Genomic DNA, 16,997 nt, shown 5'->3' with positions numbered 1-16,997 from the left:
TTCCTGCCCCCTACCGGTTATTGGTTTTCAGCAGGACCCCCTGGGCAGCTTGTTAAAAAATAAAGATGCCTGGTTCCCATGCCCGAATATTTTGATTCAGCAGATGTGAAGAGGAGCCTGGGAATATGCATTTTTAACCGACATCCCAGGTGATTCTGATGCAAGCCAACATTCCAGAAGCACGGTTCTAAGAAACACTACGGTGGCAGAGACCCCATAACCAGGTGGAAACCAGAACCAGATACAGAGGCTTAGACCATGGCCAGGCTTCGGAAGAATCACAAAGCAAAACTGTAAACATTCAAACCTCAGTTAAAGTCAGAGAATAATACCGTCTGTAACAGAAATGGAACCTGAGCTAAGGAGGCTCTTGAACCAGAAGTGGGATCAGAAAGGCCAACAAAGACGCTGTTTGGGCAGGGAAAAGGTATTATTCATTCTCTGCTGAGGGGCACAAAAGCTCCAAAGACCATAAAATGTCCCCCTGCCCAAGGCAGGTCCAGGTAATGCATCTGCCTCGTCTGCAAGTGGGGGCTCAGGCGGGAGGGTCCTCAGAGACCCCCGCCTCTAAGCTGAAGATCAGGCCTGCCCTTTGCACCTCTGTGGTGAAGAGCTGATGGCTACAGAGGGAGGTATCAATAACAGAGGACTGGAATTGTCAGGATTGCCAGGTTCTGAGTCACCCATTGTGGTTCACTGGATTCCACTTGATTCCTCTCCTTTCTCAAAAGCAGCCCCTGCACCCACAGAATCTGCATCAGGCCCAGGCTGTACAGCCATCAGAGAACCCCATTTTATTCCAACCCATCTGCCTCACATACATAGCATCACCCCAGATTTGCCTAATTCTTTTCCTCATTTGTGCTTCAAAACATTTTTTAAAAATTAAAAAAAAATTCACACAATAACGAAAATCAGCTTTCTTCTGGGGAAGATTAGAGATACTGGTCTTTATAGAGATTCATCTGACAAATCCCCAAAGTTTCTTATCTAGTGAAGCCAGCTTTCAGGATGCTGTTGGATTGATTTCCTAAAAAATCTGGGCTCTGTTATGGCATCCAGGTGGGAACGGTGCAGAAAGCCTGCACAATGCTGGTCTTTCTTGGACCGCAGTTGGGGTGGAGAAGTAGGGGTGCTGGCTGAACGGTCCCCAACAGAGGGATGCTCCAGGGCAAAGGTCTGGATTGGTTTCAGCAATGGGGCCAAGAGCTGCCCCAAGGAAACAGTGAGAGCAGGGAGACAGGCGGCAGCAGTTTGGGTGGAGGACCTGGACTCCTGAAGGTGAGAATTCCCAGCTGCTGGTAAGGGGCCGAGCCCCTGGGTAGCTGGGCATGGGTCTGGAGAAGAGCTGGATGGGCCGTGTTCCGGTTTGCTAATGCTGCCGGGATGCAAAACACCAGAAATGGATTGGTTTTATAAAGGAGGGTTATTTGGTTACATAGTTACAGTCTTAAGGCCACAAAGTGTCAATCAACAAAGGGTACCTTCACTGGAGAAAGGCCATTGGCATCCAGAAAACTTCTGTTAGCTGGGAAGGCACGTGGCTGGCATCTGCTTGCCCCCAGGTTGCATTTCAAAATGGCATTCTCCAAAATGTCTACATCAGCTTCCAATGGCCATCTTCAAAATGTCTGTCTCAGCTCCAGCTGTGAGCTCCTTCTGTCTGAGCTTATATAAGTCTCTAGTAAACTAATCAAGGCCCAGGCTGAATGGGCATGGCCACACCTCCACAAGACTGCACCAAAGAATATGGCTTTTTCTGGGGGACATAATATATACAAACTGGCACAGCACCCCCCCCACCCCAGATTTACATGCTTATCCCAAGAGATGGCATGAGGGAAAGTAGAAGTTGTTTACTTCCCAGGGTGGAGAAGCAGGTGGTGCCTTCCCCCTTCTGCTTCCTTCTTGGGGACCTGAGACCTTCTGTGAGGAGGCAAAAAAAGGTAATTAAATGATTGGAACTAGAAAAAAAGTGACATAGAAACAAACGGTAAAACATAAAAGGAAGAGAACCTATAAAGCAAGAAATACAGAGAAAATAAGAGCAGAAAACGGGGGGAGGCACAAAGAAAAGGAAGACGTGGATAGATACAAAGAACAAGAGAAGGGGGCAACCAGTGTTAAAAAGAGAAAGAAAGCCACTCAGCACCCAGAGACAACGGGTCACGGTCTGAACTCTCGGACAAGCCAGCCTCACTACAGCCTTTCTGACCTTACAGGGGCCTCCTTGGTGCAGGGAGGTCTGAAGTGGGCTTGCAGTAAACTAGTCCTCCACAGAAGGTGGAAGGGACGTTGGAAGGTGCGAGAGCCAGAGGTAGGAAGAAGGGGACAAGGAGAGGGAGCCATCCTGAGCAGTAGAAAAGGGGGCGAGGAAATTCTTTCTCTCTCATTAGCCAGAGAGTAGGTCATTGTCCCGATGTACGATGGAGATAATAGTACTCAACTGTGAGGTTAGTGAGCATGAAGGGGGACAAGACCTGTGCAGTGGTTGTCTAGCAGCAGCCCCCCAGGACTGTTCTGAGAATAGCCCTGAGGGATTGCACAGTTGGGGAGGCCTCAGGGACAGCAAGGAGTCAATCTTAGGGGTGTTTTTGAGGCAGAGTCCATGCACTTGATCCACCAGATACAGAGGGAAAAGGAGGAGGAAGAACCAAAGTCTATTCCTGGCTTTCTGTTTTGGGTAACTGGTGGATGATAATGCCACTAACTGAATCAACAGGAGTAAAGGAAATGTTTTGTGCAATTAACATTTACATCTGTGCAGAGAACTGTAACTGGCCAATAAACATGAAAATATGCTCAGCCTCACTATTAATTAAAGAATGGAAGTTAAAACAAGACTACTTTTGCTTTTCAGATTGACAAAGATTTAGGGGATCGAAAACACCCATATTGGCAAAGACGTTGGTCAACAGGTACTCTTGTACAGAGATGTTGGGGTATGATTTGTACAACTATTTTTGTGGACAATTTGGTAAGATTTATTAAAATTTTAGTGTGCCTTCTGTTTGGCCCATCATTCTACTTCAAGGAATTTATTCTATGGCTTACAAAGATAAAAACACAAAGCTGTTCACGGAAGCATTATTTGTATTAGGAAGAATGTGCCAGTTCCTTCATCTTCCTGATGTGACCTTGGACGAATGATTTAACCTAACTGTGCCTTAGTTTCCTCACTTGTAAAATTCATAATGATAGTACCTACGTCACTAGCTTGTTATGAGGATTATGTGAAACAATCCATGGCAAGCATTCAGCAGGGGACCTGAGCTGTGGTCAGAGCCCAATTCAGGTTAGCAAATGTATCCCCACTGATATTGGTGGGTCCTCGTGGCATGTTAGTAGAGGATCTCTTAGCATAGGCGGGAGGGTCTAGACATTGGGAGAGTGCTGCTGAATGAAGCTGAAAGTCCAGAAGGGACAGGAAAGAAGATGAGCCTGTTTCTGAGGTGTTCTCTTCAATCACTAAAGGGATGGAAGCAGGAGGCTCAGAGACAGTCTGGAATAGCAGGTGACAGTGGTAGCTGAAGAGGAGAGAGATGGCTGGGGACTGTTAGTTTTGTGATTGGAGGAATAAGTAAATCAAGGATCCCAGAGCTTCCCACTGAAAAAAGCTAGCAGTCTGGCATGGGCTCCAGAGCCTCTGGGTGGATTCTCGACTGCTCTCTTGTCACAGAATTGTTCCTGGGCTTCCAGGGACAAGCAGGCATAGGGAGTGAGGGTGGCAGCAGAACAGCCACTCTGCAGTGTACCAGGAGTGGAGCCTTGCCACCTGGTCAGCACAGTGCAAAGAATGTGGTGAAGGAGTTCTGGTGTGACTCAACAACAGTTTGGGCCTCGAACTCATCAATGGGAACCGGTTTTCAGTGTAATGGACCTAACTTTGTTCTCAGCTGCCATACTTCATGGTTTAATTCAGAGTCCATACTTGAATTAGTCACAACTCTTTCGTATCCTATCTGCCCACTTTCCCTACTATTACTGCTCATGGGCTCAGAACTTGATGATGTCCTGGGCCTGAGAAGCTCCTCTTCTGGCTCCACCCAGGCATCTCAGCTTTGGGGCTTCTAGAACAGAGTTTAGGGAGTAAGCAGTCATTTTGTGTGCCCAGAAGTAGTGACTTAAAATGCCATTCTTAAGGAGGACTTTGTTTGGAAATTCTGCAAGTATCCCTGACAAACACATTAAATAATTATTCATTAATTCACATCTATGTGCAAATGAATTTAATCCTATTACTTTCCTCTTTAAGCTGTGATCTGTTTATAACAATAACCATAGTGAAATTTCGATGGGGTGGATGGAGAAGTGGGCCATTTCAGAACTGGTGCCTTTCCCTAAGGGAAGGCAGCCTTCAGGTGATGATGAGGGAGAGCTTTCCTGGTTATTGAAGGGGACTGGAACCTGGAAAGGGGGTCACAAAAGGTCAGACAGTCTCCAGGATAAACCTGGCCAGCTCTACAGCATGGTTCAAGTCTTGGTATTGGTAGATCTAAGTTCTCATCTCAACTTTGCCACTTAACAGCTCCATGGATCCTGAGTTCCCATCTCAAATCTTCCTTCCCTTATCTATAAAGAAGGGCCAGTCATGTCTGCCCCAACCTGAGTATGAGCACACGTTACTGTTATTATTATTGGAAACTATAAGATATTGATACTATTGGGGCTAGCCTTGGGTGGGTTAGCCTCGGCTGCATGTCTCTCAGAGTCATACACAGAAGCACTTAAAATGACCCATTCATCTCTTCTGAGATCAAAACCTCATATAGAACAAGTCCAGCTGGAAACAAGCTTCCTTCAGGGAGTTTCAAATGAAGCAATTCAGGGTCCACTGATGCTGGGATAAGAGGCTCAAAGAACCCTGGACTCACGTTTCTGGCCTGGGGGAACAGAGCAGCCAGTGTAGGTGGCAGAGACCCTGCATCAGGGGTCTCTCTTGCCCTCAGACACAGGCAAGCAGGAGCTTTGAATAACTGCTTACTCTTTAGCCTGTTCAAGGAGCACTGATCCACCCAAGAGCAGCCTCCCAGCCCAGCCAAACAGATACGGGAAGAGCCCTGCCCCAGAGTGAAGCAAGGCGTCCCCAGGGCAAGATGGGAGATACAATACAGGAACGGAAGGACGATTAAACCCACAGTGGGGCCAGTGCCCAGAGGCATGTCACAAGCAGAATGGTGATGTCGACAGAAAGAGCCCGGACAAGAAGTCAGACCTAGGCTCCTTATCTATAAAAATAGAGACACAATTACCGGTGCTCTCTGCCCCACGGTTGTCACGAAGTGTTCTGGAGCACAGTACAAATACTTCATCATTGTTCATGATACACACTCCAAGTGCTGGAGGGAGTACTGTCCATGGGATGAAATCTGTGCAGCGATGGATCATCACGAAGGCTGTGGATAAATATTTCTGAAGGATTTTTTGGCGGCAAACGATTGCTTGGTTTTACCTCAACATGACAGGAATCACAGAACTCAGAGCTAGAAAAAGATGGATTAATCATTTAATTCAATCATCTTCTTTTACTTTCAAGCTATCAGTGGCAGGGACTGCATCTGACTTTGTTTTATTCGAGGCTCCTGGCACAGATTAGGTGCTCTGTGAACTCTTGAGAGACAGAACTAATTCATTCTGCTACCCACAGTTTAGCTAGTGCAGGGACTTTACCACATGGCGTGGTAAGATAGATGGAGAAAAATGAAGGACCTGGAATTAGAGTGTGTGAGTGCTTTTTCAACAGTCCTCAAAGAATCAGAAATATTTAAAGTGCCTTTTAGAAAACATCATTCAATTGCTTCATTTTATAATAAGTAAAATAATATACTTTATTTGCCACAGGGTGGTGGCGGTGAAGAAAGAGGAAGTCATCACAATTCTTGCTGGTTATACATCTTGAACTGTACATTTTCAGGTATTTTGGTTTAGAGCTAGTTCCTTCTCTTTCTGTTGGAATTTTGACTGCCCTTACTAGCTGCATAATTAACATCTGCAGCACTTCAACATCCTCTTGCCTGACTACTTTCTCCAATGACCTAGATACATTTTGATCCCTGGGAAGGGATAGCATGCTGCCCTGGGGGAGGATTCTGGATTAGAAATTATTCAGGAGGTCTGGGCTGCTTGTCAAGAGTCTGCTGCTCTCTGCTTACGAGCCTTGGTTTTCTCGCTAGGATTGCGGCAGGCAGAGAAGATGTGGACATGTATGTGGGGCTTGTTATTTGACAGCAATTTTTTCTAGGTGCTCAGATATATTAACTTATTTAATCCTCACAACCATTTTATGAGCTCCTTTTATTATCCCTATTTTTTTTAGATGAGGCTGAATAATTTGTCCAAATTCTTTAAGAATTCAGGAACTTGTGGAAGAGACCTCTCTACCAAGATTGACACTGCTCTTAAAAATGAAACTTACCTGACGGCTTCCCTCTTAGCAGGTACTCTAATCTTTGGCAGGTCATACATCCCTTTGAGAATTTCATGAAAGCTATAGGCCCTTTTCCTTGGAAAATGCACGTGTTGACAAATTAATTTATATCCTGAAACCACTTGTGCAGCTCCATTTAAAAACCCTTGTTATCAGGGTTATCAGTACCTTCTGGGAAGAATTATGATTTCTCTCCCATATGAGCTCCAAACTATAGAGAGAGAGATTCTGGAACATGCCATCTGCTTCTTATGCCACATGTCCCTTCCTTTTCAGTGTCAGATAAAAGACAAATCCAGACTTGGTAAGGAGAGACTTTATTTGAAAGGATTATTGCAAGGTGGTGGTGGTGCTTTTGTTGCAATAGTTCGAACCCTCTGACAGTAAGATCTGCAAGCTACAAGCATCTCAAGTATTAGGCAAAAGGGGTGTTTCTTTTATAGAGAAGAGTAAACAAAGCTAGAAAGACCTGAGTGGGGAGAAGTGGGGAAGTGGAATGAAAGGGAGGCGAGCTCAAATGGGGAAAGTTTTATGCTGAGGTCAGCCTGTTCTCAGGAGGGACCATGAGGAGAGGCTGTATGCTGGCTCAGGCCAAGAGTGGTGAAAGTTCCAGGACCTGGGAGAAGGAGAGAAGCATAACCAAAGTTTGGTTAGCAGGCATTTTGCTCTAACTGATCAGTGACGACAAGCAGTTCAGCTAATCATGTATGAGGCAAAGAATGGGACTTTGGAAGGTCTGTATCTGGCATCGTCATAAGAAAACAAAGGGACACTGTGAGTCTTCTCTAAGTCATATGGGGAAGGGCATCCTCTGCAGTAAGATGTTTCCCGGAACACAAGGGGTGGGAGGATTTCTTAACCTTCTCTATTACAGGATTACAGGGCTCAGGTAAAGGTCAACATTATCATATTTAAACACAAACCAAATATGCACTGTAGAGTCAAGGAAACATAATGATACAACTCAGTCACCTAGACGAGGAATTGTCCAGGCAAACTGACATTCACGGTGGTCATGTATGGGAGGGGGGATTCTTGGACACTCTCATATTCTGCCGTGTGTATTTCTGCAATGTTTCAATACTTTCCTGTAAGCATGTACTACTTTTGTAATCAGAAATGGTAAGAAAGTTTATTTGGTAAGAAAAAACAAACATTTGCCTTCCAGACATACTCACAAGTGCAAAATTATATGCATACAAGGATATTCATTGTTTGTGATTGTGAGTGACCTCAACAGATAAACTATGGTGTCTCTGTCACTAGATCGCTGTGTGGCTATCCAAAACTGTAAGACCGCTTAAATGCACCGAAAGCACCTCAAGATATTGTAAGGAGAATGATGTATAGTGCACTACAATTTGTGGAGGAGAAAAAAGAGAGTATTTGCTGATGCTTCCAATATCTCTGGAAGGATCAGAAGAGCCCACCAACAGAGACTGTCTCTAAAAGTGTCGAGCAGAAAGAGAGACTTATTTTTACCCTGTGCTCTTTCGAAAATTTGAATTCTGTTCCATGTATATATTACCCATTCAATAGATAAGTACAATTTAAAAAAAAAAAAAAAGAAAGAAAGGGAGCTTTAAGTTCATGGAGGACCACCATTATCGGACAGTTTCCTTCCCACCACAGGACCTTGCACAGTCTGTCCTCCTGCCTGGAATGTCCTTTACTCCCCCTCGTCCATCAGCCTCAGCTCGGCTGGTTGAGCGCTCCTCCTAAAAGTCCTCCCTGACCTCCCTGACTAGGTCAAATGCTCTTTGATCTGCTTTCCTAATACCATGTACCTTCCACCAAAACACTTTTTGCAGTTGCAGTTTTACATATATTTGTGTCATTGCTTGATTCATGTTTGTCTCTTCACATTAGGCACAAACTCTATGAGGCAAGGGACTTTGGTTTTGCTCACGAGTATATCCATAAAATTTGAGACTGGGCCTGGCACCTAGTAGGAGAAGTAGTGAATGAGTGAGTAGACATCTCCCATCACTATCTCCACTACCCCTACATTCCTGCCAGGGTGCCATCAGGCCCGTTCTTTTTTTAAAAAAATTTTATTCTAGTACCATTTATACAACCCAACATTTCCCCTTTTAACCACATTCAAATATATAATCCAGTGCTGCTAATTACATTCACAATGTTGTGCCACTGGGCCTGTTCTTAAACATGACTTCCTCAAGCCATCCATTATACATTTACATACCTCTCACTGTTGGAATTTTCAGCCTCGTGAAATGAGTCTCCCTTGGCTTCCACCCATTGGACTTAATTCTACTCTTTAGTAACACACAGAACAGGACTAATCCCTCTTCCACATGACTGTTTTTCCCAAGTATTTGAACACCTGGAGTCTTCTTTACCTAGCAACCAATTCTCGGTTCTTTCAGTCACGACCAGCTTGAGGGCAGGGAGGGTGTCATATTCCTCGCTGTATCTCTCTAGCATCCAGCTCAGAGCTTGGCTTTCTATGTGTTATCTGAATAATCACTTCTTTATATGGCACCTCTTATATTGCTCACCTCTGAACCTGCTCCACTCTGCCCACATACCTCTTAAAGTACGGCCCCAAATTCTGGACAAAGAGCATTGCTTGGGCCTTCCCAGTGCACTACCATCTCATTCTGTCATCTGTACTCTCGTAAAGCCAACTGAGCATCCGTGAGCTTTGGGAGCAGCCACTGTTGGCATATAGAGAATGCTGTTTTTCCTGGTCTCCTTTCTTTCTTCTTCTCAGAGCTCATGTTCCCTCCTTCCTAGAGCATTACTGTATCTATAAGCTTGATTATTAAAGTACTGGACACAGCTGCTCCTGGGCCCAATAGAAGAGCTAATATTATAACATTGTTTGTTTCTCAGACTCTCCAAAGCAACACCAGCAGTTTCATGAACCACCATTAGTTTCCACCAAGAATGATAGCGTCATTTAAAAATAGGCCCAGTTGGCATGACAAGTGCTATCTGGGCAGACCTACAATGCTCCCCTCTATAACCCCTTTACTCAATGAGCACCTTCAGAGAGGAAAGGGAGGGTGTGTGTGCTTCAAGTGAGAAATTTTTAAATGGCCAACCTCTTTAATCATCAACTCTGCTGCTCAGAACTGTCACTACATCCATTCTTGAGGGCTCTCATAATGCTGAATATAAGCTCTTAATAATTGACGACTCCTGGGTGAATGTTAGCATGGGCACATAATTGTTAATGTGCATAGGCCTTGGCAGAACTCCATAAGGCTGACATGTCACGTGTAATTTCTCAGTCTGTTACCCAAGAGCAAGAGTAGAACCGGTCAATCCCAACTTCATAACAATTCCTCTATGGGAAACATATCCTGAGCTAGTAAGGGGGTGGATGCAATACTTTAGCTTCTTTTTTCCATATTCAGTTTTCATGAGCTATGTGACAAATGGGGAAAGGATCAGCTCATGCTGAGAACTAATGAACCGGAGGGAAAAACTCATTTAATGACTTAAGTGTGTTTCATCTAATGCAAAATGTAGGTCAATTCACTGTAAATGTATTCGTGGGGATTATTTGTCCTTAGCCTGATTAATAGCTATATGGTAAGACTTCAGGCCTGTGTAAAACAAAACAGATCCTGCCTGTCCCTTTCCACCACCCCCTTCCCCAAAGCACACACACACAGGGTGACAGGAATCTAGCAACATCCATCAATGTTTGTTTCAATAGAAAAGACTGCATTTCAAACTATTCAAAATTTCATTCAGGGCTCTTTATTACATTTGTGGTGACACAGAAAAATCCAAAAGCTGGACACGTACATAGAAATTCAGATATATTGCTCAATTGGTGGCCAAAAAAAAGATCAGGCAAGAAGTTGGCACTCTGCGGGTCCAACCGGGTATGTGTCACCAGACAGACAAATTAATCAAACTCAGCAACCAGGGTACAGGTTTTATGAGGTTTGACTAGCAACTCTTTCTCAACTCTGAGAAACCCAAGACAACAATTGTATGGGCTTTATCATGATCATGATCATCACCATCATTTTGTAAAACGGAAATTAGTAATTGAACAGGCTAGCTTTTATAAGTGTCCAAGTAGCTTCATTAGCTTCTTTCCCTCATAGAACGAAAAAAAATATTCAGTCCTTGGTTTTAAAAGACAGCAGCAGTAAAGAAATTTGAAGGAAGATCTAAACAAAGACTTAAGACATTTATTTGTTCAAAATAGAAGCCCAAAAAATTCCTATTAGGAGGGGAAGAAATCTGTGGGGGCTTAGTTCACATTAGTGTATGTGCTGGTTTATGTTCCCCAGAAAAAGCCATGTTCTTTGATGCAATCTTGTGTGGGCAGACATTTTGATTAGATTGGAATTCTTTGGGTGTTTCCATGGAGATGTGACCCACCCAACTGTAGGTGATAACTCTGATGAGATCATTTCCATGGAGGCGTGGTCCCACCCATTCAGTGTGGGCCTTGATTGCTGGAGCAGTGTGTAAGCTCAGACGGAAGGAGTGAGCTTGCTACAGCCAAGAGGGACTCTTTGAAGAAAGCAGCTGAGAAGAGAGGAGCTGCAGATGAGAGACAGTTTGAAGACGGCCATTGAAAGCAGACTCTTGCTCCGGAGAAGCTAAGAGAGGACAAATACCTCAAGAGCAAATGAGAGTGATATTTTGAAGAGGAGCTGCGGCCTAGAGAGGAGCATCCTGGGAGAAAGCCATTTTGAAACCAGAACTTGGAGCAGACGCCAGCCACATGCCTTCCCAGCTAACAGAGGTTTTCTGGATGCCATTGTCCTTCCTCCAGGGAAGGTACCCTATTGTTGATGTGTTACCTTGGACACTTTATGGCCTTAAGACTGTAACTGTGTAACCAAATAAACCCCCTTTTATAAAAGCCAATCCATTTCTGGTGTTTTGCATTTTGGCAGCATTAGCAAACTAGAACAGTGTAATTTGTATTTTAGTGCAGAAATGTGAACATCCTTTTGTCAAAACTCACTTTTCTGACTTGGAGAAGAGGAAAATGGAATTGTAAACTTCTTTTTTGATTTAAGAAATATATAGGGAAATAATAAGAAACATTAATTTGACATTGAACATTTAGACAGGAAAAGCCAAAAATTCCATAATTTTCCCACACCAGTTCCATCTCCAAAACAAAGAGCTCAGTGACACATTTATGATTCTATAACTTCCAATGAATTGTATAAAAAAGAAAATATTGTGTTTTGGTTTTCTGTCTTTCTAGTAAAGGGGTGAAACTGTCAACTTAAGTAATGCTCTCTCCTTGTCTCCCCTATAGAGCATTTGTAGAAAATAATGTGGTACAGTAAAAAAGTGCCAAGGTAATTTCTGAAACGGCAATATCACATTGCATTGTTGCCAGGTGACCTGGCCTTGAAATATAAATAATAATAATGCTCTATCTTTGTTCAGAATTTTACAGTTTATAAACTATTTTATCTGATCCTCATACTGCGCAGTGATCCTCAGCAGAGTTTATCTTGCATGAGGGGTAGGGTTTTATAGTCACCAGGGAGGGTGAAATCACACAGACTGAACATCTCCTGACCACAAAGTACAGAATACATAGTTCTGTGTTTATGAAAATTATTTAGATTGCATTTAGAGGCCAGAATGTACCCAAAACCTCTATAACTTTAAACACACCGAGGAGCACTAAGGCCTGAGACTGACCCAGGGCCTCGTGCTCCCACCTCACCCTCACTCCAGGGCACAGGTTCATTGAAAGGAACGGATAATGGAATTGCCCATCCTGTTTAGAGTCTCACAGTTTCCCTCTCTTTTGCCAAGCGTTTGGTCACATCAGTCAGGAGCCAACCAGGGAAACAGAAACCATTCTAGGTACTCAAACAAACGAAGCTTTAATACAGCAAATCGTTTGCACAGGTGATAGGACTGCTTAGAAAAAGAAAGCTGAGAAGCCAAACAGAAGATGACGAAGCAACCCAGAGGTTTCCAATTTCTGGAAGCCACTTCCACCCCTTGGCTGGAGGAAAACCGGAAGAGGAGGTGTAACCGGAACCCAGGGGCTAGGATCACCAGGGTTGAGCTGGAACCGAGGTGGGCCTGTTCAGCAGGAACTGGAGCCACAGAGGAGATGCACTGCCAGGGAAGCCAACCAAGGAGAGAAGGAGGAGAAGAAATACCCTGGCTTCTCCCTTCTTCCTGCCTTCCAGTGGACCCCAGCTAGAAGTCAGCTGACAAAGGAACCAGACATACGCAGCCTGCAGAGGTCAGTCCCCTTGCCATGGTGAAGGGTGAGGAATGGATCTGAGGGCAGATAGGATGAGGTCCAGTATAACAGTGAAATTTCTTTTTGTACCAAATGTATACAGATGAATTCCTGTACATTAAATGTACAAATGATATGGCACTGTATATATTACCATTTCCAATTTAGAGATGAGGAATCTAAGATTCAGGTTAAATAATTTGCCCAAGATCACACAGATAATTAGCGTTGGCACCAGGTCTTCTGGTTCTTATACCTAGTGCTTTTGCCACTACCTCTGGTTCCTTCCATTTGAATATGGTAGAAAAGGGTTAGGATAAACTGAGGTTTTAAAAGCACTTCTATAGACCCCTAGAACTGAACTAATACGGGGTATTTCAAACTAGGAACTCCAGAGCTCAGAGGTTAGCAGAATACCCCAGGGACAGGGTCAACAGGATCTAAACTCCATGCTCCACTTCAACCTTGTAGCAATTTAATGTCTTATGCATAAAGATTCTACCTAATATTTTTTTTTTTTTTTTTTTTTTTTTTTCCCTTACCAGGACTTTTTTTCTTTTATTAGAAGAGTTGTGGGTTTACAGAAAAAAATTGTGCATAAAACACAGATTTCCCATACACCACCCTATTATTAACACTTTGCTTTCTTGTGTTAGTGTGGTACATTTGTTACAATTCATGAAAGAACATTTTAATAATTGTGCTATTAACTACAGTCCATCATTCACGATAGGGTTCACAGTGTTCTATAGTCCTATTTTTAAAAAACGTTTATTCTAGTAATGAATATACAACCTAAAATTTCCTGTTTTAACCACATTCAAATACATAATTCAGAGCTGTTAATTACATTCACAATGTTGTGCTGCTATCACCACCATCCATTACCAAAACTTTTCCATTATCCTAAACAGAAACTCTGTACTTAGTAAGGTTTTTTTTTTTTTCTCCTAGTAAGGTTTTTTTTTTTTTTTTTTTTTTTTTTTAATCATTTTATTGAGATATATTCACATACCACGCAGTCATACAAAACAAATTGTACTTTCGATTGTTTACAGTACCATTACATAGTTGTACATTCATCACCTAAATCAATCCCTGACACCTTCATTAGCACACACACAAAAATAACAAGAATAATAATTAGAGTGAAAAAGAGCAATTGAAGTAAAAAAGAACACTAGGTACCTTTGTCTGTTTGTTTGCTTCCCTTACTTTTCTACACATCGATCCATAAACTAGACAAAGTGGAGTTTGGTCCTTATGGCATTCCCAATCCCACTGTCACCCCTCATAAGCTACATTTTTATACAACTGTCTTCGAGATTCATGGGTTCTGGGTTGTAGTTTAATAGTTTCAGGTATCCACCACCAGCTACCCCAATTCTTTAGAACCTAAAAAAGGTTGTCTAAAGTGTGCGTAAGAGTGCCCACCAGAGTGATCTCTCGGCTCGTTTTGGAATCTCTCTGCCACTGAAGCTTATTTCATTTCCTTTCACATCCCCCTTTTGGTCAAGAAGATGTTCTCCATCCCACGATGCCGGGTCTACATTCCTCCCCGGGAGTCATATTCCACGCCGCCAGGGAGATTCACTTCCCTGGGTGTCTGATCCCACGTAGGGGGGAGGGCAGTGATTTCACCTTTCAAGTTGGCTTAGCTAGAGAGAGAGGGCCACATCTGAGCAACAAAGAGGCATTCAGGAGGAGACTCTTAGGCACAAATACAGGGAGGCCTAGCCTCTCCTTTGCAGCAACCGTCTTCCCAAGGGTAAAACTTATGGTAGAGGGCTCAACCCATCAAACCACCAGTCCCCTATGTCTGTGGTCATGTTAGCAACCATGGAGGTGGGGTAGGCGAATACCCCTGCATTCTCCACAGGCTCCTCAAGGGGGCACTACATCTTTTTTTTTTTTTTCCTTGTTTGTCTTTTTCTTTTTTTTTTTTTTTTTTTTTAACTTTCCCTTCTTTTTTCAAATCAACTGTATGAAAAAAAAAGTTAAGAAGAAAACAAACATACAATAAAAGAACATTTCAAAGAGACCATAGCAAGGGAGTAAGAAAAAGACAACTAACCTAAGATAACTGCTTAACTTCCAACATGTTCCTACTTTACCCCAAGAAAGTTACATACTATAGCAACATTTCAGTGAACTTGTTCCTACTACATCCATCAGAAATTAACAGACCATAGTCATTTCTGGGCATCCCCAGAACGTTAAATAGCTTATCTGTTCTTCTTGGATTATTGTTCCCCCTTCCTTAATTGCTCTCTACTGCTAGTTCCCCTACATTCTACATTATAAACCATTTGTTTTACATTTTTCAAAGTTCACATTAGTGGTAGCATATAATATTTCTCTTTTTGTGCCTGGCTTATTTCGCTCAGCATTATGTCTTCAAGGTTCATCCATGTTGTCATATGTTTCACCAGATCGTTCCTTCTTACTGCCGCGTAGTATTCCATCGTGTGTATGTACCACATTTTATTTATCCACTCATCTGTTGAAGGACATTTGGGTTGTTTCCATCTCTTGGCAATTGTGAATAATGCTGCTATGAACATTGGCGTGCAGATATCTGTTCGTGTCACTGCTTTCCGATCTTCCGGGTATATCCCGAGAAGTGCAATCGCTGGATCGAATGGTAGCTCTATCTCTAGTTTTCTAAGGAACTGCCAGACTGACTTCCAGAGTGGCTGAACCATTATACAGTCCCACCAACAATGAATAAGAGTTCCAATTTCTCCACATCCCCTCCAGCATTTGTAGTTTCCTGTTTGTTTAATGGCAGCCATTCTAAACGGTGTTAGATGGTATCTCATTGTGGTCTTAATTTGCATCTCTCTAATAGCTAGTGAAGCTGAACATTTTTTCATGTGTTTCTTGGCCATTTGTATTTCCTCTTCAGAGAACTGTCTTTTCATATCTTTTGCCCATTTTATAATTGGGCTGTCTGTACTATTGTCATTGAGTTGTAGGATTTCTCTGTATATGCAAGATATCAGTCTTTTGTCAGATACATGGTTTCCAAAAATTTTTTCCCATTGAGTTGGCTGCCTCTTTACCTTTTTGAGAAATTCCTTTGAGGTGCAGAAACTTCTAAGCTTGAGGAGTTCCCATTTATCTATTTTCTCTTTTGTTGCTTGTGCTTTGGGTGTAAAGTCTAGGAAGTGGCCTCCTAATACAAGGTCTTGAAGATGTTTTCCTACATTATCTTCTAGGAGTTTTATGGTACTTTCTTTTATATTGAGATCTTTGGTCCATTTTGATTTAATTTTTGTGTAGGGGGTGAGGTAGGGGTCCTCTTTCATTCTTTTGGATATGGATATCCAGCTCTTCCAGCCCCATTTGTTGAAAAGACCATTATGGCTCAGTTCAGTGACTTTGGGGGCCTTATCAAAGATCAGTCGGCCATAGATCTGAGGGTCTATCTCTGAATTCTCAATTCGATTCCATTGATCTATATGCCTATCTTTGTGCCAGTACCATGCTGTTTTGGCAACTGTGGCTTTATAATAAGCTTCAAAGTCAGGGAGTGTAAGTCCTCCCACTTCGTTTTTCTTTTTTAGAGTGTCTTTAGCAATTCGAGGCATCTTCCCTTTCCAAATAAATTTGATAACTAGCTTTTCCAAGTCTGCAAAGTAGGTTGTTGGAATTTTGATTGGGATTGCATTGAATCTGTAGATGAGTTTGGGTAGAATTGACATCTTAATGACATTTAGCCTTCCTATCCATGAACATGGAATATTTTTCCATCTTTTAAGGTCCCCTTCTATTTCTTTAGTAGAGTTATGTAGTTTTCTTTGTATAGGTCTTTTACATCTTTGGTTAAGTTTATTCCTAGGTACTTGATTTTTTTAGTTGCTATTGAAAATGGTATCTTTTTCTTGAGTGTCTCTTCAGTTTGTTCATTTCTAGCATATAGAAACATTACTGACTTATGTGCATTAATCTTGTATCCCGCTACTTTGCTAAATTTGTTTATTAGCTCTAGTAGGTGTATCGTTGATTTCTCAGGGTTTTCTAGATATAAGATCATATCATCTGCAAACAATGACAGTTTTACTTCTTCTTTTCCAATTTGGATGCCTTTTATTTCTTTGTCTTGCCGGATTGCCCTGGCTAGCACTTCCAGCACAATGTTGAATAACAGTGGTGACAGCGGGCATCCTTGTCTTGTTCCTGATCTTAGAGGGAAGGCTTTCAGTCTCTCACCATTGAGTACTATGCTGGCTGTGGGTTTTTCATATATGCTCTTTATCATGTTGAGGAAGTTTCCTTCAATTCCTACCTTTTGAAGTGTTTTTATCAAAAACGGATGTTGGATTTTGTCAAATGCTTTTTCAG

This window comes from Choloepus didactylus, chromosome 4, assembly GCF_015220235.1.
Source record: "Choloepus didactylus isolate mChoDid1 chromosome 4, mChoDid1.pri, whole genome shotgun sequence".
NCBI classification, from domain to species: Eukaryota; Metazoa; Chordata; class Mammalia; order Pilosa; family Megalonychidae; genus Choloepus; species Choloepus didactylus.
This window is presented reverse-complemented; position numbering follows the sequence as displayed.